Below are 25,138 nucleotides of genomic sequence, written 5' to 3' on the forward strand. Positions count from 1 at the left end.
AAACTGTCACCTAGTTTTGTATAAAGAGGATTGAATGGAGAGGCAATAGCCTTGGGTCCTGGTCCTATCCCAACTTTCGTCAAGTCACTTGTTTATATAACTTGTATGAGTATTACTTAATTCCCTCATCTTTAAAATTATATATTTAGGAGAAACATTCTCTTCTGGTTTCTTCCAGATCTGGAACTCAGTGAACTATTTTTAATGCCAGGATAGAAACTGAAGTTGTATCATTATTTCATGGCCTACATGTTTGCATTTTATTTCTCAACTTATCCTGACACATTGTAGGTGCTTAATAAGTGCTTATTGACATTGTCAGCTATTTCCTTGGATTTTCTTCTTTTTATCTAAAATTAGGGTTAAAGTGGGAGATAAAAGAGAAAAGCATATTATTTTTTCATTTTCATTTTTAAAAAGTTTTATTGTTTTGTTTTGCTTTTATATTAAATTTTTTAATAATTCTTTTAAAAAATATATTTGGAAATGTGATTCTTTACTTACAGTTTTTAAAAAGTGGTATAAAAGGGATAGCTATGTAGCAAAGTGGATAGATCACCAGGCCTGAGCCTAAGAAGTACTGGGTTCAAATTTGGCCTCTGGGCAATTCTCTTTACTTCTCAGTGAATGCCTCAGGTAACTCTCTAAGTATATAAGTTACAGGGCAGTTACTAACTTATATAAGGAGAAGGATTTTTCTAACTGGAAGTTCCTACAACAATGAAATCACTAGTCCAAAAATATATTTAAAATTATACTAATGATATTCTGGATGTATTTAACCTAAGAAACAAGGTGCTTGACCCAACACTCTCTCATTAATCCCTATTACACTCTTATGAGGTAAGTGCTGAGTCCTGTTATCTCCATTTCACACATACAAGAAATGAGACACAGAGAAATTAAATAACCTGCCCAAGATGACCCAGAATGCTAATGGTCAAGCTGGAACCAGTATACAGTATCATTGCTTTAGCAAATTGCCATTACTTCCTTTAAATGACAAACTCAATAGGGAAGGGCAGCTATGGAAAGACTCATTAAGGATTTTGTTAAACATCTTTTTCTTTGTATGAGAACAATGATTAACACAGCAATAAATTCATTTTACCAAGGGAAATGTTGGGGATTATTACTAATAGTTATTTTCTCAGAAATATAGGATAAACTAGAGAAATAACTGTGGGAGTAGAAATGCAAAAGAAAAAATGTGATCAATCATATGGTTCGATGGGGATATGATTGGGGTTTTGGCTTTAAAAGATTGCTCTATTGCAAAAATGAATAATATGGAAATAGCTTTTGAACAATGATACATGTATAACCTAGTGGAATTGCTTGTCAGCTCCAGGAGGGGGGAGTGAAGAAGAGTGGGAAAAATCATGAATCATGTAACCATGGAAAAATAATCTAAATAAATAAATTAATTATTAAAAAAAAGAAAAATATAGGATAAAGTGTATTATGGAAAAATATTTCTTTGTAATAAGTAACAGAAACTTCAACTTCCTTCAAAGCTCAGCACAAACTGTTTTCTATACCATGCCTTTGCAGATATCCCCAGATTCTCTAGTCTACTTCCAGGCCCCGGAATTATATTGTATTTATGTCATACCCATTTGCAGTTGTACATGTCGTCTCCCCTCACAGATTGTAAACTTCTTGAGGGTAGCTTTTGTCTGCTTATTACCTTGCATGGTGCCTGGCATAATGGGTGTTTAAAAAATACTTGCTGTTTCATTCATTCCCTGTTGATTGATTGATTTGTTCATTTCTTTGTAAGAGTATTTGTTCATTTATCGCTGTTATGGTGAGAATAGAATCAAGGTTGTATGCTTAGCAGCTTTTGTTGTTTAGTTGATTTTTCAGTCAAGTCCAACTCTCCATGACCCCTTTGGTGTTTTCTTGGTAAAGATATTGAGTAGTTTGCCATTCCTTCTCCATCTCATTTTACCAATGAGGAAACTGAGTCAAAACATGCTAGTGACCTGCACAGGATCACACAGCTAGTTAAGTATCTGAGCCTGGATTTGAACTCAGAAAGATGAGTCTTCCTGACTTCAGGTATAACACTCTATATCCACTGTTCCACCTAAATGCCCCACATAGTAACTTTAGGCATAGAAAAAAAGTTTTCCTCACTATGCCTTTACACAAGCATATTACTCATCACCAAGAAGTTGAAGGGAGAATGAGTACATGATGCAATACAACCTGTCCACACTACTAGAAAAACCCTAAATCAGTAATGTCATCACTCTATAGACAGGATGACATCATTTAGCATTTATTGAACACTAGTCAAATATCAGATACTATATTGAAATAAAAACTGTTAAAGAGTGAATTCACCAGGTATGACTGTTATTTCTGAAATTCCACTATAGAAGAAGAAGAGATTGATGAATCTCTTTATCTCTTGAGAGCTTTGGAGCTCTCAGCATCAGTGGGCTAAGCAGACCAGGTGTCTACACTAAATCTTGTACCCATCTAGCAAGAGAAGACCACCAGGATGCCTGAGGCGGGGGACAGACTGGCCCAGGTAGGAAACAGAGTGGGTCAAACCTCTTATGAGGTTAGGTCTGAAAGAAGTTAATACAGATCTAACCTGGGGGAAACAGGAAGATCCAGTCTTTGGGAGAAAAAACAAACAAACCAGAATGAATGTCATTTTCAAGATAACACTATAGATTGAAATAGTCTTAGTTTGCCTACAATACAATTCATTAAGATAATACATATTTATGGAAAAATAGCATTTACTCAGTTGATTTCCTCAGCAGGCTTAGGGAAAGGATATTAATAGGTACAGTATCTGCCCTTTTGCCTGTATGTCATTTGCAGACAGAGGCCATTGAGTTGGTGACTTTGCTGGAAGATTTTGTCCAGAGTAACTTCTCCTCCAGTCTGTTCAGATGATGGAGTGGGATCGTGGCATAGCTCAGTATTCCACTTGCTCAGGGCTTACGGTTTACTCATAGCCAACTGAGAACCAGACTTCAGCATGAGTAGACATAGAAGGAGTAGCAACTTAACAGAAGATGTCTTTGAGAACCTTTCCTTATATTTTACAAAAAAAAAATTGAGGCCATTCACTGTGATCTCTCTCTTGTCCCCTCTTCCTTATTTTATGTGAATTAGATACTTTCTGCCACTATCTCTTCTTTCATATTTGTCTCACATGAAGACATAGCCTTATTCCTTACCAAGGCTAACCCTTTTGCCTACACAAGTGATTCCGTTTCATCCTGTCTCCTTCAGTTGCCTCCTTTGTCATTCCCACTGTATAACTTATCTTTGATCTCTGTCTTTTTTTCTGACTTCATCCCTTCTGCCTACAAATTTGTCCATTTCTCCCCCATCCCTAAAAATAATCTCACTTGCTCCATCTATCCCCACTAATTTTTATCCTTTATCTCGTCTGCCCTTTTTGGCCAAATATCTTGAAAAGGCCATCTATAATAGTTGCTAGTGTTTTTTCTCCTCACACTCACTTCTTAAACCCTTAAACTCCATGTTCTAGCCTCATAAAGGCATTGAAGCTGCTTTCTTCAAAGACCAATGGTCTCCTAATTGCCCAGTCAAATGGCCTTTTCTCATTCCTCTGCTTCTTCACCTGTCTTCGGCCTTTGTCAATGTTAATCACCCTCTCCTCCTTAATACTCTCTTCTCTCTCATTTTTGGGGATACCATTCATTTCCTGGTTCTCTTTATACCTGTCATATCACTCTTTCTTAGCCTCTCTTATTGGATTCTTATCCAGATCAGGCCCTCTAATCATAGATGCCGCACAGGGATCTGTCCTCCGACCTCTTCTCTTCTTCCTCTATACTACTTCACTTGGTGATTTCATCAACTCCTTTGGATTTAATTACCGTCTTTGTATTGATGATTCTCAAATCTACCTAAACTGCCTTGACTTTTCTACTGGCCTCCAATCTGCTTTCAGAAATCTTAACTGAATATACAGCAGAACTTTTAAACTCAGCATGTTCACATCTTAGCCCCTAAACTCTCCCTCTTTCTTACTTAGCTGTTATAGAGGGCAACACTCATTCTCTGTTCTTCTCAGGATGGTACAGCTTAGGTGCCCTCTTCTATTTCTGATTATTTCTCACCCTCTGTACCTAATCTATTGCCAAGGCCTGTTGATTTCACCTTTTTGCTACTTCCAAGATAAGTCCCCTTCTCTCTAATACTGCCACCATATTGGGATAGATCCTTACCTCATACATTACAATAGCCTACCTGCTGGTGGGTTTTCCTGGTTCAATTCATCTTTCATTAAACTACCAAAGTGATTTTCCTAAAGTATAGATCAAAGCATGTGGTGGCACTTCCCCCCTCACTCAAGAAGTTATCAATTAATTGCTACAAGATCCAATATAAATGCTGTTTGGCATTCAAAGCCCTTCATAACCTGATTCTCCTTCCCTTTCCATTGTTCTTGCACCTTACTCCTCGATTCTTAGATCCAGTGACACTGACCTTCTTGTTGTCCCATCAACAATATCTCTCAGCTAGGGGTATTTTCTCTGACTGTCCCTCCCATACATGGTCTCCCTCCTCCTTTCTGCCCCCTGGATTCTCTGGATTCCTTCAAGTCCTAACTTAATCTCCATCTTCTACAGGAGCCTTTCCCAATCTCTCTGATTTTTAGCATCTTCCCTCTGTTAATTATTTTCCATTTTTCTTCTACATGGCTTGTTTGTACATATTTGTTTGCTTCTTGTCTCCCCCATTAGACTGTGAGCTTATTGAGGACAAGGATTGTCTTTAGCCTCTTTTTATATCCCCAGGTCTTAGCACAATGACTGACACATGGGAGGTGCTTAATAAATACCGACTGATTGCTTAAACACATGGGTTGAGGCGGACATGATTGGGGATGTAGACTCAAAACTACCACACCAATGCAACTATCAACAATTTGGAAATAGGTCTTGATCAATGACATGTTAAAACCAGTGGAAATACGCATCAGCCATGGGGGGGGGGGGGTAAGGGGGGGGATGAAGGGGAAAGTAAGATCATTAATTATGTAACCATGTTAACTTTTCTAAAAAATAAATATTAATAAATGTTTATTAAAAAAATAAAAATAAATACTGACTGATTAACTCTTGGGGTAGTTAGTTGTTCTTTAGCACCTAAGATTATGTGGTGTCCAGACCACTTTTTGGAACAGCCCACTCTGAACATATCTTGTTTTCTGCATTGCAGCTCTAAATGATAATATTTATAATACAGGTATCCCTTCCACATCTTGACTTTTCCCATTGCAGTTTTGCTGTATCATAGTTCAGCATGAGAACTTATATGGGATTTTTTAAAGAGTTTTACGAAAGCTGATAACACATAAACTCCAGCAGATGATATAGAAAATGTTTAGAAACTATATACCCCATGACCAAATAACCCAAATTTCACAATAAGGTATTGTTAACACCCCCTAAAAGCAAAAGAAAAAATTCAGACTTCTGTGGTACAAAGGGAGGGTCAAAAAAGTTTACACAGATTTTCCATATCACAGGATGCTGCTCCCCTAACTTCTGAGATGTGGATGAGATACCTGTAATTTGTTATTTGTCTTTCACTTAACAGGGCTTCATTTTTTTCTAAAGGTATAAAAAAGTCTTGACCTCTGATTTTTTGGGTGGAGGGAATGCCTGCGTGAGGAATCCCTTTCACCAATACAGACTAGCACCTTTTCTGCATCTTACAGAGTTGCCTATAGCACGAAGTGGTCAGGTTTCTTGTCTGGGTCACACAGACAATAAATGTCAGAGTCGGACCTTGAGCATAGGTCTTCCTCTATATGGCACTATATATACTATATGGCAGCTCTCTATCCTCTATGCTATACTGCCTCTCTAAGGGCACCTTGGGAGTTATTGACACCTAGGAACCAATGAAAATAAGACCGAGATTTGAAACTTGACAAATTGTTTCCTTCGAAGTCCCAAAGCCCAGAAAGATTCACTATTAGACCCCAGATAAATACACATTAGATTGTGAATTCCCTGAGGACAGGAAGCGTCTGGCTCTTGCCTTTCTTTGAATCCCTAGATTTAGCACAATGCCTGACAATTAAGAGAAGCTTTAAAAATGCTTATGGACTATCAACTGGAGAAGGGCTGAACAAATTGTGGTATAGGTTGGTAATGGAATACTAGTGTGCTATAAGAAATGATAAGCAGGATGATTTCAGAAAAAAGCTGGAAAAATCTGCCGGAACCGATGCAGAGCAAAATAAGCAGAACCGGGAGAACATTGTACACAATAACAGCAATACTGTATGTTGATCAACTGTGGAAGGCTTTAGGCAGGAAATGCTATCCACCTCCAGAGAAAGAACTGTGGAATCTTCTTTCACATCAGTGTATTTTTGGTTTTATCTTGGGGTTTTAGTTTTGTATGAGTGTGCTCTTACTACAATGACTGATATTGGAAGTGTGTTTTGCATGACAATAAAAAAATTTTAGTTAAAAAAATTGCTTATGGACTGATTGATTTAGTGACAGATTAGGAGAAAAGAGAGAATACCCTCCCATTTACAAGATTATCACAAAAAGCCTTATCAAATTTAGGGGTACAAACCTTCCTCTGAACCTCTCTGGCAAATAGATCATATCTCATCATTTTTCACATCTTTTCTTTTATTGTAGTAATTTTCACATCCTATCTTTCTTTCTAGGATTTAAGGCCCCTAAGTGTTTTATTCATTTTCATATCCCCACTGCCACAACCATCCACAATGATAGAAATAGTGGGAAAGGGGGCCTGCTTATGTGTCAGGAATATTTGGGTCCAATTCCTACATCTAACATGTCTTAATTCTGTGGTCATAGATAATTCACTTAACTTTCAGTGCACCAAGAAACATAAAAATAAGATTCTTAAACTGTTGCTTATTTCCATTAGGTGAGGGAATTTCTACAGTGGGAATTTCTTTCACCAATCAAATCCCAGATTCCTACAATGACATTCCTCCCTCTCCCCTGTCACTCACTGCCAAAAACATGTATTCTGGACCCTCTTCTCTTTCTTGATTATTTCTTCATCTCCCGTGGGGTTCAGATATCATCTTTATGCAAATTGCTTTCTGATCTATATATTAAATTCCATTCTCTCTCCTGAATTCTATCCTACATCAACAACTACTATATTTTACTAAATGGTATCTCATGGACATCTTAAATGCAACATGTCCAAAAAAGCACTCGTTCTCTTTCCTTTAAAACTCACCCTTTCCTAACCTGATTTCTGTTGATATTACCATCTCTCTAGTCCCTTGGATTTATGTCATCAGAGTGGTCTGTGACTTAAAACTCTGTGACTCTTCTCTCTGCCTCCACAAGATAGGACTTCCCCAAATCTTTGTGCAGCTTAAAACTGCATGAAGACTTTCGGTACATTGAATATCTCATATTGTCCCCTTTTCCCCACTCAGACAGTCATTACCCTGATCCAGGTTCATCTCAGGTTGTTGTTCAGTCATTTTTTTTTTCAGTTGTCCAACTCTTCATGACCACTTTAGGGGTTTTCTTGACAAAGATAATGGAGAGGTTTGCCATTTCTTTCTCCAGCTCATTTTATATAAGTGAAGAAACTGAGGCAAACAAGATTAAATGACTTGTCCAGTGTCACCTAGCTAGTAAGGGTCCAAAGCCAGATTTAGACTCAGACTCCAGACCAGGTGCTCTATCTACTGTGCAGCCTTGCTACCACATCACTTAACTTGGTCTAAGGTAATACCCTCCTAATTAGACCACTGGCCCCTGACCTTCCCCTTCTCAAATTCATAATCCTCACAGCTATCAAACAGATATTACCTTATCTAAAGCTCAGGTCTGACCAGATCACTCCCATGCTCAGGAAGGACCAAAGGTTCCCTCTTGTCTCTAGACTAAAATACAAAACTCCTGTTTGGCTTTGAAAATCTGGCTCCAGTCTCTCTTTCCAGGTTTTGTTCACATTATCTTCTCACACCATTGGTATTCCAGCCAAATTGGCCTCCTTGCTGTTCCACACACAGAGCCCTCCCTTCTCCTGTCTCCGTGCCCTGGCACAGATTGTCCCCCATGCCTGGGATTCACTCTTCCCTCCCTCACTAGAATCCTTAGATTCCTTCAAAGTTCTATTCAAGTGTCACTTACGGGAAGCTTGAGGCATCTCAGAGGCTAGATAGAATGCTGGGTCTGAAGCCAAGAAGACTGGGTTCAAATCTGACTTCATACACTTCCTAGCTCTATGTCCCTGGATAAGTCACTTAAGTACTGATTGCCTCAGTTTCCTCAACTGAAAAAATGGAGATTATAATAGTACCTGCCTCCAAGAGTATTTTGTGAAGATCAAATGAGATAATATTTGCAAAGCACTTAGCACATAATGGGTACATAATAAATATTTGTTTCCTTCCTATACCAATTATAACTGCTCTATATAGTTTTCATTTTAGTTTCTTTAAGATCAGAGGCTGTTTAATTTTTTGCCTTTCTATTGCCAGGGTCTAGTCCACTGCCTACATCATGGAAAGTGCTTAAAAGATTTTCGTTGAATAAATGTCATTTTGTAGTGTCACACACACACACACACACACACACACATACACACACACACACAATCTCTCAGGGTGTATTACATAATAGTAGTTTCTTAGTTATTGTTGCTCAGTAGTTTTTGACTGTATCTGACGTTTTTGTGGTCCTATTTGGGGTTTTCTTGACAAAGATATTAAAATGGCCATTTCCTTCTCCAGCTCATGTGTATTACAAATGAGGAAACTGAGGCAATCAGATAGAAAGTATCTGAAGCTAGATTTTAGGTCAGGAAGAGGAGCCTTCCTGACTTCAAGCCTGGCATTCTCTGCTGGGCCATCTAGATGAACTTTGTTTTCAATAAATATTTGTGCCATAGGAAATGAAAAACAAGATGATCATTAAAAAACCTGGAAAGAATTATATGAAGTGATGAAAAGTGAAGTGAGCAGAACCAGAACATTGTACACAGTAACAACAATAATGCATGATGATTAATTGTGAATGACTTAACTGTTATCAGCAAGGCAAAGATCCAGGACAGCTCTAAGGGTCTCATGATGAAAAAGGATGTCCACTACCACAGAAGGAACTGAGTCCAAATAAAGACTGAAATATGACATTCTTCATTTTAATTCCTCCATGAATTTTTCTCTAGTGTAAGCATTATGTATCTTGTTTCACAAAATGATAAACATGGAAATATATATTATATGATATTAAATGTAAAACCTATGTCATGTTAACTCTCTTCTTGGGGAGGTAGGAAGGGTGTAGAGGGGATGGGGAAGAATGAGAAAGATTTCTGTATATTTCCAGATATGAGAATTTGTGTCTCAGATAATATATTTATTATAATTTACTACATATTTATAACAAATCATATGTCTGATATTATTATTGTATTTTATGTTATATTATATTACACATAGAAAAATAAATGATAACTCAAAAAATTTTATTAAATGAATTCTCAGCCACAGGAAGACTAAGGTGTATCCAGGGCTAGACAGAATCAAGCAAAACCTCAGGGACAGATGACAGCATTTTTTTGCCAGGATTCAGAATATGCTGTCTTACGATTGCATAGACGTTTGCATTTTTGCAAAGCACATCATGTCTGCTCTCTCTTTTGATCCTCCAAGGAATGTTGTGATATAGTTAAGGCAGCACCCTTTTATAACAAAGGAAACTGAGGCAAAAGAAGTTTACATGTGCTTGCCATAGTACAGAACTGGGTCAAAAACTGAGATCTCCTGGCTCTTATTCCAGTGTCTTTTTCATTATATCATGATGCATTCCTGTTCCAGCTGAGTTCTAGTAAGGATCATGATACTGAAACAGACCTGAACTGGATTAAATGGTTTCAAGGACAATAGGAAAGATATCCTGGACTACCCAAATCTTACCCCTCCAAGTGCTGTAATGCCCCGAAGTTTTGCATTGGATATTCTTTTGGCCCCAAAATTGTTCTCTCCCTCTTATACCTGGGCAAGGTAACACAAAAAAAAGCAATTTAATATAAAAAAATAATTGTTGGTTTTTTTCCCCCAAAGACCAAGACTGAACTAAATAACGAGAGGCTGGGAGTGGGAGGAGAAGAGGGGGAGAATTAAAAGACACAGAAAGTAGAAGTGGCCAGATTCCAAGGACAAACTTTCCCAGCCTTGCTTTTTCCTGTGGCAAAAGGTGCAAAGCATCGTGCTAGGCACTGGGAATACCCAATCAAAATGGAAACAATCTCTGCCCTTAAAGAGCTTCTTACATCCTATTTGGTGTATAAATAGATAACTAAATACGTGGAAATTTGAGGATGAATATGGCAGCTAGATGGCGCAATGGATAAAGCATGGGACCTGAAGTCAGAAAGATCTCAATTCAAATCTAGCCACAGATCCTTATGTGATTCTTGGCAAGTCATATTACTTCAGGATCCTCCTTTGTAAAATGAAGATGGGGCAGCTAGGTGGCACAGTGAATAGAGCACTGTCTCTAGAGTCAGAAAGACCTGAGTTTAAATCCAGTCTCAGATACGAGCTGTATGACCCTGGGCAAGTCACTTTTAACCCCCTTTGCCTCGGTTTCTTTATCTGTAAAATGAGCTGGAGAAGGAAATGATAAACCACTCTAGTGTCTTTGCCAAGAAAACCCCAAATGGAGTCAGAAAGAGTCAGACGTGACTGAACAGCAACAAAATGGGGATAATAATAACACCTGCCTCTCGGATCAAATGAGATCATATTTGCAAATCTTTAAGTACTATATACATACTAGCTATTACTATGAATCCAACACTAATACCTTGAAGGGACAAGACAAGACTTTACATAGGAGTTGGTACCTGAGCCAAGCCTTGAGGGCCAGTAAGGATTCTAGGGTTCAGATGTAAGAGGGAGGCTATGCTAGGCATAGGATGCTGTGCTCATGAATGTATGTTGGATTACACTCAAGAAGTTAGCAGTCCAGTTTAACCAGAGTGTGAAGTATGTGAAGGTGAGTAATATGATAAAAAGAATTAAGTGGCAGATAGATGGATCAATGGATTGAGAGCCAGGTTTAGAGATGGGAAGTCTTGGGTTCAAATTTGGGCACAGACACTTCCTGGCTATGTGACTCTGGGCAAATCACTTAACTCCATTGCCCAGCCCTTATCATTCTTCTGCCTTGGAACCAGTACTTAGTATTGGTTCCAAGACAGAAGGTAAGGGTTTCAAAAGATAAAAAAAAAAAAAAGCAAGCAGTCTATTTTAATTAGAGTATAAATATGTGAAGGTGAGTAATATAAAAAAATAAATAAATAAAAGAGGCAGTTAGTTGACTCAGTGGATACAGAGTCAGATTTAGAGATGGGAGGTCCTGGGTTCAAATTTGACCTCAATTACTTCCTAGCTGTGTGACCCTCTGCAAGTCACTTAACCTCTATTGTCTAGCCCCTTATTGTTCTTCTACCATGGAATTGATATTTAGTATTGATTCTAAGACAGAAAGTAAGAGGTTTGTTGGGTTTGTTTGTTTTTTTTTTTTAATGTATAGGCCTTTTGGAGCCAGATTAGATATGCTTTGGACCTGTCGTCTCCCTCAGTAGGATATAAGCATCTTAAGGGAAAAAAAAGACTGGTGGTTTTTTCCCCTTCTTCTTCATATCCCTAGCAATTAACCTGGTACATTGTAGGTGCTTAAAAAATACATGCTGATTGATTGATGGACTGATTATGGAGTAAGTGCCAAATTGAAGAGTTTTAGGAACTGCCAGAATGTTCAGCTGGAAGTCAGGAAGAAGAGCCTACTTCCAGTCCCCAAAGCTGGGAGGATAGACAGTAGAGCAAAGAAAGCCATCTTTTTTGAGGAAGTAAGACAGGCTGGGGACTTTGGGAAAGAAAAGGAAGTAAAGCATTGTGAGAGTAAGTTGGAGTTCTCTTGTTAGAGGAAGACTATTAAAATAGTTAAGTGAGTAGAAAAAGAAACTATCAAAGATACTTGCTAGCTGTGTAACCTTGAATAAGTCACTTAACAAACTCAGGCTTCAGTTTTCTCATCAGTAAAATGAAGGGATTGAACTAGAGGAACTCTGAGGTCCCTTCCCGCTTTAGATTTCTGCTTTTCTGATTTTCCAGAGCAATAGTGCTGGAGCAATCACAATTTCTTATTAAAGTCTCTTTATTTTTGCATTTTTGACATATATAGTAGCCAAGGGAGCCAGTCAAATAGTGTGGTGCAGTAGAAAGAGCTCAGGATTTAGAATCAACTAATGTGGCTAGGAACCACATTCTAATTCTTGATGTGTTCTTATTACCTCTAGGATCTTGGGCAAAACACAATTTCTCAGGCTTACTGATGGACCTGGCTTACTAGTTACCTAATTCCAACTGAGTCCTGATGCTTGACTGGAAAACCATCATGGGCAACACGGAGGCAGGGGAACTGCATTCAGCTGAATCACGTCTGTGCATTACTGAATATCCTTCCCCTGTTGTTCGTTATTTGTTCAGTCATTTTTCAGTCATGTCCCACTCTTTATGACCCCATTTGGCATTTTCTTGGCAAAGATACTAAAGTGGTTTGCCCTTTCCTTCTCTAGCTTATTTTATAGATGAGGAAACTGAGGCAAAGAGGGTTAAGTGATTTGCCCAAGGTCACACAATCAATAAATGTCTGAGGCCAGACTTGAACACAGAAAGATGAGTCTTCCTGACTCTAGACCCTATAAAAAGATGTAGGACTAAATGACCTCCAAGATCCCTTCCAAGTCTAAATCTATGATCCTAAGATGGTTCTAATGCAAAAGAAGCCATTCTATTAGGCTTTTAAGGAGGCAGCATTGTACAATGAATTAAGCAATAGGTTTAAATTCTGAAAAACCTTGGCTCCAATCCTACCCCAAACCCTTAATGACTATGACAAGTCCCTTAGCCTCTTTAGAATCCAAGGTCTCATATGTTACAGGGTTATACTGTGAATTAAATGAGGTGATAGATATTAAGTGCTTCTCAAGTCATGAAATGCTATAAATGTTTTTAATTATTATTAATATTGTCCCCCAACAAGTTCAATATCTATTCTTGACTGAATCTAGGGTGCACATGGTCACTTTAGCCAGGGAAGATCAGAGATAAGATAGAAGCAAGAGTGAATTTGTTGCTTCATCTTACAAGGGCAACCTTGAGAGGCAAGGTTCTAGTTCCTCTGGATGTCTCTTAGCTGAAGTTTGATCCATTCCTTTCTCTTTATTCAACTGAACCAGGAGGAGTAGCAATTATAGAACAATCTGAGTAAGTTTGAAACCTTTCTTTGGTCCTGCTTGCCACTATATCTAACCCTGGGTCTCTGCTTCTCAAAGCCCAATGTGATAGCTTGGGGGGGGGGGTCCTTCTCCCCAATGACTCACTACCCTCTTATCCTGGCTTAGAGTAATTGTGTGAGCTTTAAATAGCAAGTAATAGAAGCTTTCTCCTTTTCACTTTCCACATCCCAACGCCCAGACATCCCTTCTCTTGAACACCTCTCTTTTCTTCTGTCCAGGGTGCATACACCCTATAGTCCTTAAGAAACTTTAAACCTGTATCCAAGGACTGGCTCACAGCTCACATCCACAGTTAGTTTTCAAGGAAGAGAGAAACGATTTATTTGGAAGGCATCTCTCTGTGGGAAATGGGGGAAATTTCCTCCAAGAACTTGGTGATCATATATAAGGCTTGAGGTATTTCACTTTGGAGAACACTGAACAAAAAGGAATACTAAGTTTACAATTTCGTGGTGCTTGCCAGCAGATTCCAGCATTTATACTGCAACAAAACAAGAATGGAAGTGAGGGGCAACTAGTGAGAAGTCCAAGTGTTAGGAAACATGGAGAAATCCCAGAGCTGGAAGAAATTTCAGAGATTTGTCTAATCTAATCCCCCTTCGAGTAAGAAACTGAAGCCCAAAGAAGCTGGGTGACTTGCTAAAGGCAACACAAAGAATCAATGACAGAGATGGGACTACTGTATATCCAGGCGAGGGCCTTAAATCTGGAGGATGGAGGGGATCCTCCAAGATCCTCATATGAGAGAGCATCATGGAATCTGAAAGTGGAAGAAGAAATGGAAACACCAACATTGGGCAGTGAAGTCAGGGAATTGTGCTACTTAGGGAATTGAGGAAACTTTCATGTCCACATTTGAAAAAAAAGTATTGTAAAATAAGGGGTCCTATGAGATTAATGATATACACTGAAATGAGTAAAAATGTTATTTTGGAATATATTTATATATATATATATATACATATACATACACACATACATAGTGTGTGTACATAGATGTGTATCTACATATATACAAACATATATACATACATGCACATAAATGTGTGTATACACATAGATGGATAGATAGATAGATAGATAGATAGATAGATAGATAGATAGATAGACAGATTAGGTGATTTTTTATTCCCCAAGTCTTTTTACTTTTTGCTATATGTAGTTTTACATATAGTAGGATGGGAATTGGGAAATAGATTGCTTATTGTTGTTGCAGAAACTTTTATAAGGAGAATGAATGAATCAAGAGTGTTTAATTGGAAAAAAATAAGTATTGGGGGATATAAGAAAAAACACAATAGTAAATACTATAAACTTTAGGTTTCTGGTGATTATCTCCCTGAATAAAAAAAAGGTAAATGTGAAATATTTCTCTATTTAGGACCTATGTGATATAATGACAAACACATGGCATTATTAAAGATATATTTCTGCATTATTTTCTCTTCTTTTTTCTTATTTTCTGTGTATGATGACAATTTAGTCTTATATTTTTATTTATTAGCAGGAGTTTACAGAGATATTTTGTTTCACTCCTTATTGGGAAGGCTTCTAACTGATACCCATTGCAGATGATACTTGCTGATGGTTTTAAATATATACTGTTTATTATTTTGAGGAAAGGCCCTTCTATTCCTATACTTTCTAGTGTTTTTAATAGGAATTAGTGTTGTATTTTGTCAAAGGCTTTTTCTGCATCTCTTGAGATAATCATGTGATTTGTGAGTTTGGTTGCTGATATGGTCAATTATGTGGATGGTTTTCCTAATGTTAAACCATCCTTGCATTCCTGGTACAAATCTCACCTGATCATAGTGAATAATCTTTGTGATGATTTGCTGTAGTTTCTTTGCTAGTATTTTATTTAAGATTTTTGCATCTATGTTCATTAGGGAGATTGAACTATAGTTTTCTTTCTCTGTTTTAGGTTTTCCAGGCTTGGGAATCAGTACCATATTTGTGACATAAAAATTTTTTTTTTGCTTAGTTTGTCAAATAGTTTGTGTAGTATTGGGATTAGTTGTTCTTTGAATGTTTGATAGAATTCCCTCGTGAATCTGTCTGGCCTTGGGGATTTTTTCTTAGAGAGTTCTTTGATGGCTTGTTCAATTTCTTTTTCTGATATGGGATTATTTAAGTATTCTATTTCCTCTTTTGTTAATCTAGATATTTTATACGTATATATTTTTAATTCAATTAATTAACTAATTAATTAATTAATTAGGTCTATTTTCTCATGGCTGCGTGATTCATGTTCTTTCCCTCTCCTTCTCCCTCCCTCGTCCTGGAGCAGAGCAGTTCCTCTGGGTTTTACATCAAGACCTATTTCCATATTATTAATATTTGCAATAGAGTGATCATTTAAAGCAGATTCCCAAAGTGGGCACTACCGCCCCTGGTGGGTGCTGCAGCGATCCAGGGGAGCGGTGATGGCCACAGGTGCATTTATCTTTCCTATTAATTGCTATTAAAATTTTAAAAAAATTAATTTCCAGGGAGCTGAGTAATATTTTTTCTGGAAAGGGGGCGGTAGACCAAAAAAGTTTGGGAACAATTGATTTAGAATCTACATCCACAACCATATCCCCATCAAATCATGTGATCAATCATATTTTTTCTTCTGTGTTTCTACTCCCACAGTTCTTTCTCTGGATGTGGGATACTGTTCTTTCTCATAAGTCCCTCAGAATTGTCCTGGGTCATTGCATTGCTGTGAGTAAAGAGTCCATTACATTTGATTGTGCCACAGTGTATCAGTCTCTGCATATATATTTTATATTTTTGTAGATATTTGCCCATTTCACCTAGATTGTCATATTTATTGCCATATATTACTGAGATATTTGGGACATTCGTACACTAGAAATAGTTAGGGGATACATAAACATGCAAGCTCAAAATAGAATGACTGTTGGAGGGAATAACCACTTCTCCCTCTTTCCACATAGGCTAACGAGCAGTGATTTAAATTGATAGACATTGGTGGCTGTCCTTGTGAGCTAGGGCTCCATCAGGAAGATGAGTCTTCCTGACTCCAGGCCCAGCATTCTATCTATCCACTGTGCCACCTAGCTGTCCAGGATGAGCACCTAATTATATGTAAAGTCAGGAAAATTTTCTGGTGTCTTTGAATAATCTGGAAAGGCAAGAGTAGAACTTAACCTGTAGAATATGAGCAGAAACATTTCCTGCCATGTACTTGGAGGAATGGCTAATATCATAATATCGAGAAATCTTAGATTCAGTATTGAAGCCTGAGAAAACTTGGATTTTTCTTTCAGAAAAGAAAGAACACTTTAGAAGTCTAGGTATTAAAGAGAATTGTAGACTATTAGAGATGTTGTTTCATTTGTGTCCAACTCTTTTCTCAGCAAAGATACCGTAATGGTTTGCCATTCCCTTCTCCAGCTCATTGTACAAGTGAAAAAGCCTCAGGCAAACAAAGTTAAGTGACTTGGCCAGGGTTACATTGCTAGTAAGTGTCTGAGGTTGGATTTGAACCCAGGGAAATGAGTCTTCCTGACTCCATGCCAGGTACTCTATCCACTATGCCACCTGGCTGCTCCTGATGTTAGAGATAAATTAGCCCTTAAAGATCATCTAGGCTACTCCCCTCATTTTATGAATTAGTAAAGACATTAGTCCTTCATTAATTTACTTGAAATGTGTGTCTGTTGGCTTCTAGGGAACCTAACCTGGAACCTATATAAAGGAAGTATATGTGACGGACAGATCATTGGCTCCAGAGCCAAACTCGGGAGTTTCAGTCTTGCCTCTCCCATTTCCTTTGAGGTATGACCTTGAACAAGTTTTAAATTTCTCCAAACTTCCATTTCATCTGTAAAATGAAGGGAATGGTCTAAGTGACCTTCAAGGTCCCTTCCAGCTCTATCTCTATGATTCTAAGGTGCCCCAAGTCCTGAACTATGTTTCTATGAAGCTAATAACTCATTCTAGAATATTAGTTTATCTGTACTACGTATGTAGCCAAAAAGGTTTTAAAACAAAATTTAATAAATACTTTTGGGGAGATTTCACAGTCCTTTTCCAATATTCCTGCCACACACAATTGAAGTTGACTTTCTGACAGCTAGGCAACATTCTATACCACTTGTCCCCCACAGCTCTGCTGAGAGAAGAAGAAAATGTTTTATCATCTGTTTCCTGGGATCATATGAAATGTTTACTCAGAGTTAATACAAGAGTAAAGAAGTATGTTTTATAATCTGTTTTCTAGTATCAAATAAAGGTTTTTTCATAGTAAGTACACATAATGCTTTAAAGACACCACAAAATTATACTTTAAAAATAATAAAGATTTTCCCCAAATAATATTTTATAGGATATATCTTAACTACCTATGAAATGGTAGATTATTCTGTATATATTTTTTTCATCCCATTTCCAAGTCACTTTGATGAATATAAATTCCAGTTCTCTGGCAAACCTAAATAATACTCTTCTTACCCTGCTATTCAGTTGACTTCAGTCATGTCTAATTTTTCATAACCTTTGGAGTTTTCTCTGCAAAGATCTTGGAGTGATTGGCCATTTCCTTCTCCAGTTCATTTTACAGATGAGGAAATTAAGGCAACAACGATTAAATAACTTGCTCAGAGTCATACAAGTTAGTAAATGTCTGGGGCCAAATTTGAACTGGAGATGAGTCTTCCTGACTCCAGGTCTGGCACTCTATCCATTGTGCCACCTAGCTGGCTTCCTTGCCATGCTACTAAATGTTAACTTAATCATATTACTGAAGTCACAACCTGACATTTTGCCGTAAGCATGAACAGGGGGTAGATTTAGAAAAGAAACTTGGACAATCAGTACACCAGCAACTCTCCTATTGATCTATTTACTCAGACTCTAACACCCTAACATCAAGTCTAGGTCCCCCAGAGCATCACCTTCCCTCAATTATCCTCTCTAAGCCTAGAAAGCTTCAAAATAGTGAAACTGAAGCATCTTCTAGCTCTAAGATCATTCTGATCACACCAGTAAGGTTTGGTAGCTGTGATTTCCTTCTGCCTTTATGTCCTGGTACAGTTAGCCTTTAAGGGAGAAAACCTGAATTTTGGTTTGAACTAGTCTATGCCGGGCCCATAGAAAGCACTTAAATGCTTGCTGATTGATGGAAAAATGGAACCGCAGTGGAAAATAGGTTTATTAAAAAAAAGGGGGATGGGGGAAGTTGTCTATGAAGTTAGGGGAGAAACAGCTAGGGTTGGTTGTCTCTTACACTTAATAAGCAACATGAGCAAAGAGACAAATTAGCAACAGAGGAAAATGCATCATCTTGTGTGTTTGGAAAGTGAATTTGTAAGTACTTAATTTTCTAAGCACTTTTTCCCCAACAGGGCAATGTGAAGAATTCTGGTATTTAAAGTTAAATGATCTGGGCAAATGGTTGCTTGAAGGCCATAATTTCTTCTTGATGAAAAAAAAATTGAATTTCACTTATCTTTCAGGAAAAAAAAGACATTTTTAAAAATCTTGCAAACTCGGAACTGACTATGGAGATTATAGAATTCAATAGCTAGCATTTATACAGTGGTTTAAGATTTTCAAAATACTTTACAAATATTATCTCAGTTCTGTTTTTTTATCCATATTATATAGACTAGAAAGCTGAGATTAAATGTTAGCCTAGAGCAGTGATTCCCAAAGTGGGCACCACCACTCCCTGGTGGGTGCTGCAGGGATCCAGGGGGGCGGTGATGGCGACAGGTGCATTTGGGGAGGGTGAATAACTGTAAGGGGGTGGTGATAGTATGTGACAGGGGGCGCTAAGTAATATTTTTTTCTGGAAAGGGCATGGGTAGGCCAAAAAATTTGGGAACCACTGGCCTAAAGTAACACAGCTAGTATGTATCTGAGGTAGGATTTGAACTCAGGTCTTTTAGAATCTAGTTCCTTACTGCTTCATCTAGCTGCTAAGTGGCACATTAGAGATTATTTAATTCAACATACTCATTTTGAAGATAAGTAAACTGAGGCCAAAGAAGTTAAGTGATTTGTCCATTGTCATAAAAGAATGTGACATTCAAGATTTAGAACCTAGGCCTTATAATGCTAACGTCACTCAATCAGTCATTTGAAAAATATAAATTAAGCATTTGTTATGTATAATAAATGGGGTGGTTAGGTGGGACAGTAGATAGAGTGCCCACCAGATCTGGAGTCAGGAAGACTATTCTTTCTGAGTTCAAATTTGACCTCAGATACTTTCTAGCTTTTGTGACCTTGGTTGAGTCACTTAACCTTTTTGCCTCATTTTCTTATCTGTAAAATATGCGGGAGAAGGAAATGGCAAAGCACTCCAATATCTTTGTCAAGAAAACCCCAAATGGGTTCCTTTTTTTTTTTTTAAACCTTTACCTTAGGGATTAAGTGGCTTGCCTAGGGTCTCATAGCTGAGAAGTGTCTGAGGCCAGATTCGAAGCCAGGACTCCTGCCTTTAGGCCTGGCTCTCAATTGGTTCCTTTTAAAGAGTCAAATATGACTTAATGATGACTGAACAAAACAATGCCAATTAGAAATACACTGTTAATAACCCAGTGGAATTGCTCATCAGCTCAGGGAGAGGGGAGGGAAGAAAATTAGGGAAAGGACATGAATCATGTAACCATGGAAAAATATTCCAAATTATTTAATTAAAAAATATGAAAAAAATAAATAAACTGTTAGATTCTGGGAACACAAACACAAAATAAAGCAATCCCTACTTCTGATTACGGTAGTCTTTTTCCACAAGAAAGTAATATGATCCAAAAACCGAATCTCTGCAAAAATTTGGGGACCAATATAAAATCAGATCTATGTTAACAATAATTTTTTCAGATGCTTTCTAATACCTTCATTATTCCCTAAGACCTGTACCTGCCCTATTTGGGGATTACTATTTAGCCTAAACTACATGTCTTTACCACTCTTCCCCACCCCCTCCATTCCCCTGATTTTCTTTTTTTAGGATTACTCAATCTCACTAGAGGAAAATTCTATCCAATCCCAGCAATTGTGCTGAACAGGGTTAGTACACCAAGGAGAGCTTTACAGACAGGTCGGAGGCTTCCTCTGCCATTAAACAAGTGAAACTTGGTGCCTTTCTTCTTCTAGTCAGCTGGGATAGGACAGGAGACAGGAAAACCGTCAAATGACAAGGGCTGGGTTTTGTTGCTGCTGCTGTTTTTCCTCCTCAAATGTTCCACTCCTCCTACAGTCGTTTGAGGGTAAGATCTTAATCCTTATAACTTCTCCCCTCTTAGACCTTGCATGATATTGTGCTACCAATAAGTATATTATAGCTCCTTATGTTGTCTTTAGATGGTTTGTGTTCCTTAAATGTTTGGTAATGAATTCAGATCCTACCTGATTAGCATCTGAGTCCACAGAAGAATTTAATTTTCAGCAACTGTGTTATAGCATGGTATGATTTTTTTTTAAATCTACAAGGAAATTTTATACCTGAAAATGAAAGCATGGGCAAATGTGTAGGGCTATAATTTCTTGACAGGGACTGAGTTGAAAACTGTGATTAAAGTGATTTATTCATGTTCACTGGAACTGAGAGATGGAATTGTAACCTTCTACATGCTATTTACATTTCCTTATCTTTCATGGTATGAAATAAGAAAGCAGTGTTATCTTACCACACACATTTTTGCTGTATACTTATGCTTAGTTGGTTTTGTCACTAATTAATATTTATTGAATATTTACAATGTTCTATGAGTCCTGAAACCAAATAAAACTTTATTTCAGTCTTTGATGAAGAGGTGGCCCTTCTCCTTGACATGCATCCTTCCTCCTCCTATTTTCTCCAGTAGACTGCCCTGCTGTCTTCTTACTGACTCTCTAATCTTCAGTCTCTTTCTATCTACTGATACCTTTCCAACTTCCTTCAAATATGTATAGGTTTTCCACATTCTTAAAAAAAAAATCCACAAGATCTGAGCATTCCCAGTACTATCATCCTCCATCTCTCAACTAAACTCCTTAAAAAACTATCTATACTTAGTACTTCCACTTCCTCTCTTCTCATTGTTCCAAACTCTAGGTAGTGTGGTTTCTATTATCATTTACCTGAAATTTTTCTATCCCAAGTTACCAATGATGTCTTAATTACCAAATCTAATGACTTTTTTCAATCCTCATTCTTCTTGATGTCTTTGCAGCATTTGACACCATTGAGCACCTTCTCTTAAATAATTCTGTCCTCTTGTGGTTTTCATGACAGTGCTCTCAGTTTTAAAATTTTAATTTAATTCTTTTACCAATTAAATATAATAAATTTCCATATAACTTTTCTGAAGTTATATAATGCAAATTGTTTCCCTTCCTCCTTCCCTCCCCCCTCTCAGAGCTGGCAAACAATTCAATCTGGGTTATACATGTATTATCATGCAAAATACATTTCCGTATTGTTCATTTTTGTGAATGACTAATCTTATAAAACCAAAACCCCTAAACATATTCCCAAATAAACAAGTGAAAAAGTATATGTTTTCATCTATATTCTTAGTCCAACAGTTCTTTCTCTGGAGGTAGATAGCATTGTTTTGTCATAAGTCCCTCAAAATTGTCCTGGATAGATGATTATGTTGCACAGAATAGCTAAGACTATCACAGTTGATCATCCCACGACATTAAAATTACTGGGTATAATGTTTTCTTGGATCTATTTATTTCACTCTGCATCAGTTCATATAGGTCTTTCCAGCTCTTTCTGAAATCACCCTGTTCATCAGTCCTTACAGTACAATGGTATTCCATAATCATCATATTCCACAATTTGTTCAGCCATTTCCCAGTTAATGGACATCCCTTCAATTTCCAATTCTTTGTAAACACAAAAAAAACAGGTATAAATATTTTTGTGCAAGTAGGTCCTTTCCCATTTTTTTTAAAACTCTTTGGGATACAGAGCTAGTAGTGGTATTATTAGATCACTTTGGACATAATTCCAAATTGCTCTCCAGAATGGACCAGCAATGTATTATTGCCCCAATTTTGCCATATCCCCTCTAAAACTTGTTTTCTTTTGCTTTCCTTTACCCATTTTGACCTTATCTTGGTGTGTGAGATATCGATCTATACCTAATTTTTGCCTCATTGTTTTCCAGTTTTCCTAACAATTTTTGTCAAATAGTGAGTTCTTATCCAGAAAGTTGGGATCTTTGGGTTTATCAAACACTAGATTGCTGAGGTCATTTACCACTACTCTATTCCATTGATCTATCCTTTTATTTCTTAGCCATTACCAGATTGTTTTGAAGATTACTGCTTTATAGTTCAGTTTAAGATTTGGTACTGCTAGGCCACCATGCTTCACAGTTTTTCATTAGCTTCCTTAATATTCATGACATTTTGTTCTTCCAGATGAATTTTGTTATTATTTTTTCTAGTTATATAACATAGGGGTTTTTTTTTGGTGATTTGATTGGTATGATACTGAATAAATAAATTAATTTAGGTAGGCTTATAATTTTTATTATATGCTCATGAGCTAACCCATGAGCAATTAATATTTTTCCAGTTGTTTAGATCTAAATTTATTTGTATGAAAAGTATTTTTTAATTGTGTTCATATAATTCTGTGTTTATCTTGGCGAATAGATTTCCAAGTATTTTATGTTGTCCAGAGTGATTTTAAATGAAATTTCTCTTTCTAACTCTTGCTGCTGGACTTTGTTGGAAATATATAGAAATGCTGATGATTTATGTGCATTTATTTTGTATCCTGTAATTTTGATAAAGTTATTAATTATTTAAACTAGTTTTTTAGTTGGTTCTGTAGGATTCTCCAAGTATATCATATTATTTTCAGAGCGATAGTTTAGTTTCCTCATTGTATACTTTAATTCTTTCAATTTATTTTTCTTCTCTTATTGCTAAAGCTAACATTTCTAGTACAATATTAAATAATAGAGGTGTTAATGGACATCCTTGTTTGACTCCTGACCTTACTAAGAAGGCTTCTAAATTATTACCATTGCAGAAGATACTTGCTGATGATTCTAGATAGATACTACTTTTTATTTTAAGGAAAGGTCCTTTTATTTCTATGCTTTCTAGCAGTGTTCTCTTTGTGTTTTTCTCCTGCCTGTATATTTCTTCTCAGTCTCCTTTGGTGGATCTCCATCTAAAGTTTTCTGGGCCCTCATTTCTTTTTTCTCTTGACTGTATTTGGTCATCTTGTCAGATTTCACAGAGTACATTTATTGTCTCTATGCAGATGACTCCCCAAATAAAAAAATAATCTCTCTCCTGAGTTCCAGTCCTGCAACATGAGCTCTCTATATTGAAGGCATCTCAAACTCAATGTGTCCAAAATAGAACGTATCTTTTTTCCAAATCAAATCTTTAAGAGATTTCCAGTCACCTCAGATCACAACTTCAGTATTATTCTCAATTCCTCACGCTTATTCACCCTGCATAGAAAATCAGTTCCCAAATCTTGTCATTTGTATTTCTATATCTCTAATATACATTTTTTTTAACCCTTACCATCTGTCTTGGAATCAATACTACATATTGGTTCTAAAGCAGAAAAGTGGTGAGGGTTAGGCAATGGAGATAAAGTGATTTGCTCAGGGTCACACAGCTAAGAGTGTTTGAGGCTAGATTTGAATCTGAGATATCCTGAAGTCTGTACATTATAGAAAATTTAACTAATTTATTTGTTTGTTGATTACATTAAAATTTCCAGATAGCTCACATTATCTCTGCACTAGAGAAAGTATGATTAACCAAAAAAATCACATAGATAGACATAGACATAGATATAGATATAGACATAGATATAGATATAAATATAGATATAGATATATCTTGATAGATATATAAAGCTGTGTCTTGCATGATCTCAATGAGGAGCAGGTATCAAATTACATTGATAGTTTACTCATTTACACCAATAAAAACATAGATTCCATTAAAAAAGATGAAAGGATAAAAATTAATTGTTTAACTTAGTAACAACTCATGACCAGACACTCTATTGACTTAAATCAATTAACTAGCATTTATATTTGAAATTTCATTTTTTAATGATCAAAAAGGTATTTTCTCTCTTTTTTTTATCATTCCCTTTAAGAACAAATATACCTGGAGTGGGGCAGTTAGGTGGCTCAGAAAGTAGAGCACCAGGCTCAGAGAAAGAAGGTCCTGGGTTCAAAGTTGTCCTCAGACACTTCCTAGCTGTGTGACCCTGGACAAGTTGCTTAACCCCCATTGCCTAGCCCTTACCACTCTTCTGCTTTAGAACCAATTAACAGTATTGATTCCGAGATGGAAGGTAAGGTGTTTTTTTGGTTTGTTTGTTTGTTTTTTTGTTGTTTTTTTTAATGCTTAGTTTTCAAGAGTTGCCTACAGGTACTAGGAAGTTAAACAACTTGACTAAAGTGACACAGCAGCCAGAATGTATCAGAGCTCAGACCCAAATCTTGGTGTCCCTGACTCTGCAGCAAGTTCTCTCTTTTTTTTTTTAATATTTTATTTTTTAGAAAAATTTTCCATGGTTCCATGATTCATGTTTTCACTTTCCCCTTCACCCCCGCTCCACAGAAAGTTCTCTTAATCCACTATACCATACTCTCTTATTTTTATGTTAATAATATTAATATTATTAATTAATTAATAACATTAACAGTGAATTTTAAAAATTAATACATTATCTTTGGATGTTTCTTGTTGCCTTCAGGCACACAATGAAACCCACTCCTTCCGAAGGAGAACTTATAAACCAACCTTTTTTAAACTAAAATTCTCTCGGCCTTCCAGCTTCATGCATAGT

Source organism: Gracilinanus agilis, chromosome 3, assembly GCF_016433145.1.
Source record: "Gracilinanus agilis isolate LMUSP501 chromosome 3, AgileGrace, whole genome shotgun sequence".
Classification (NCBI taxonomy): domain Eukaryota; kingdom Metazoa; phylum Chordata; class Mammalia; order Didelphimorphia; family Didelphidae; genus Gracilinanus; species Gracilinanus agilis.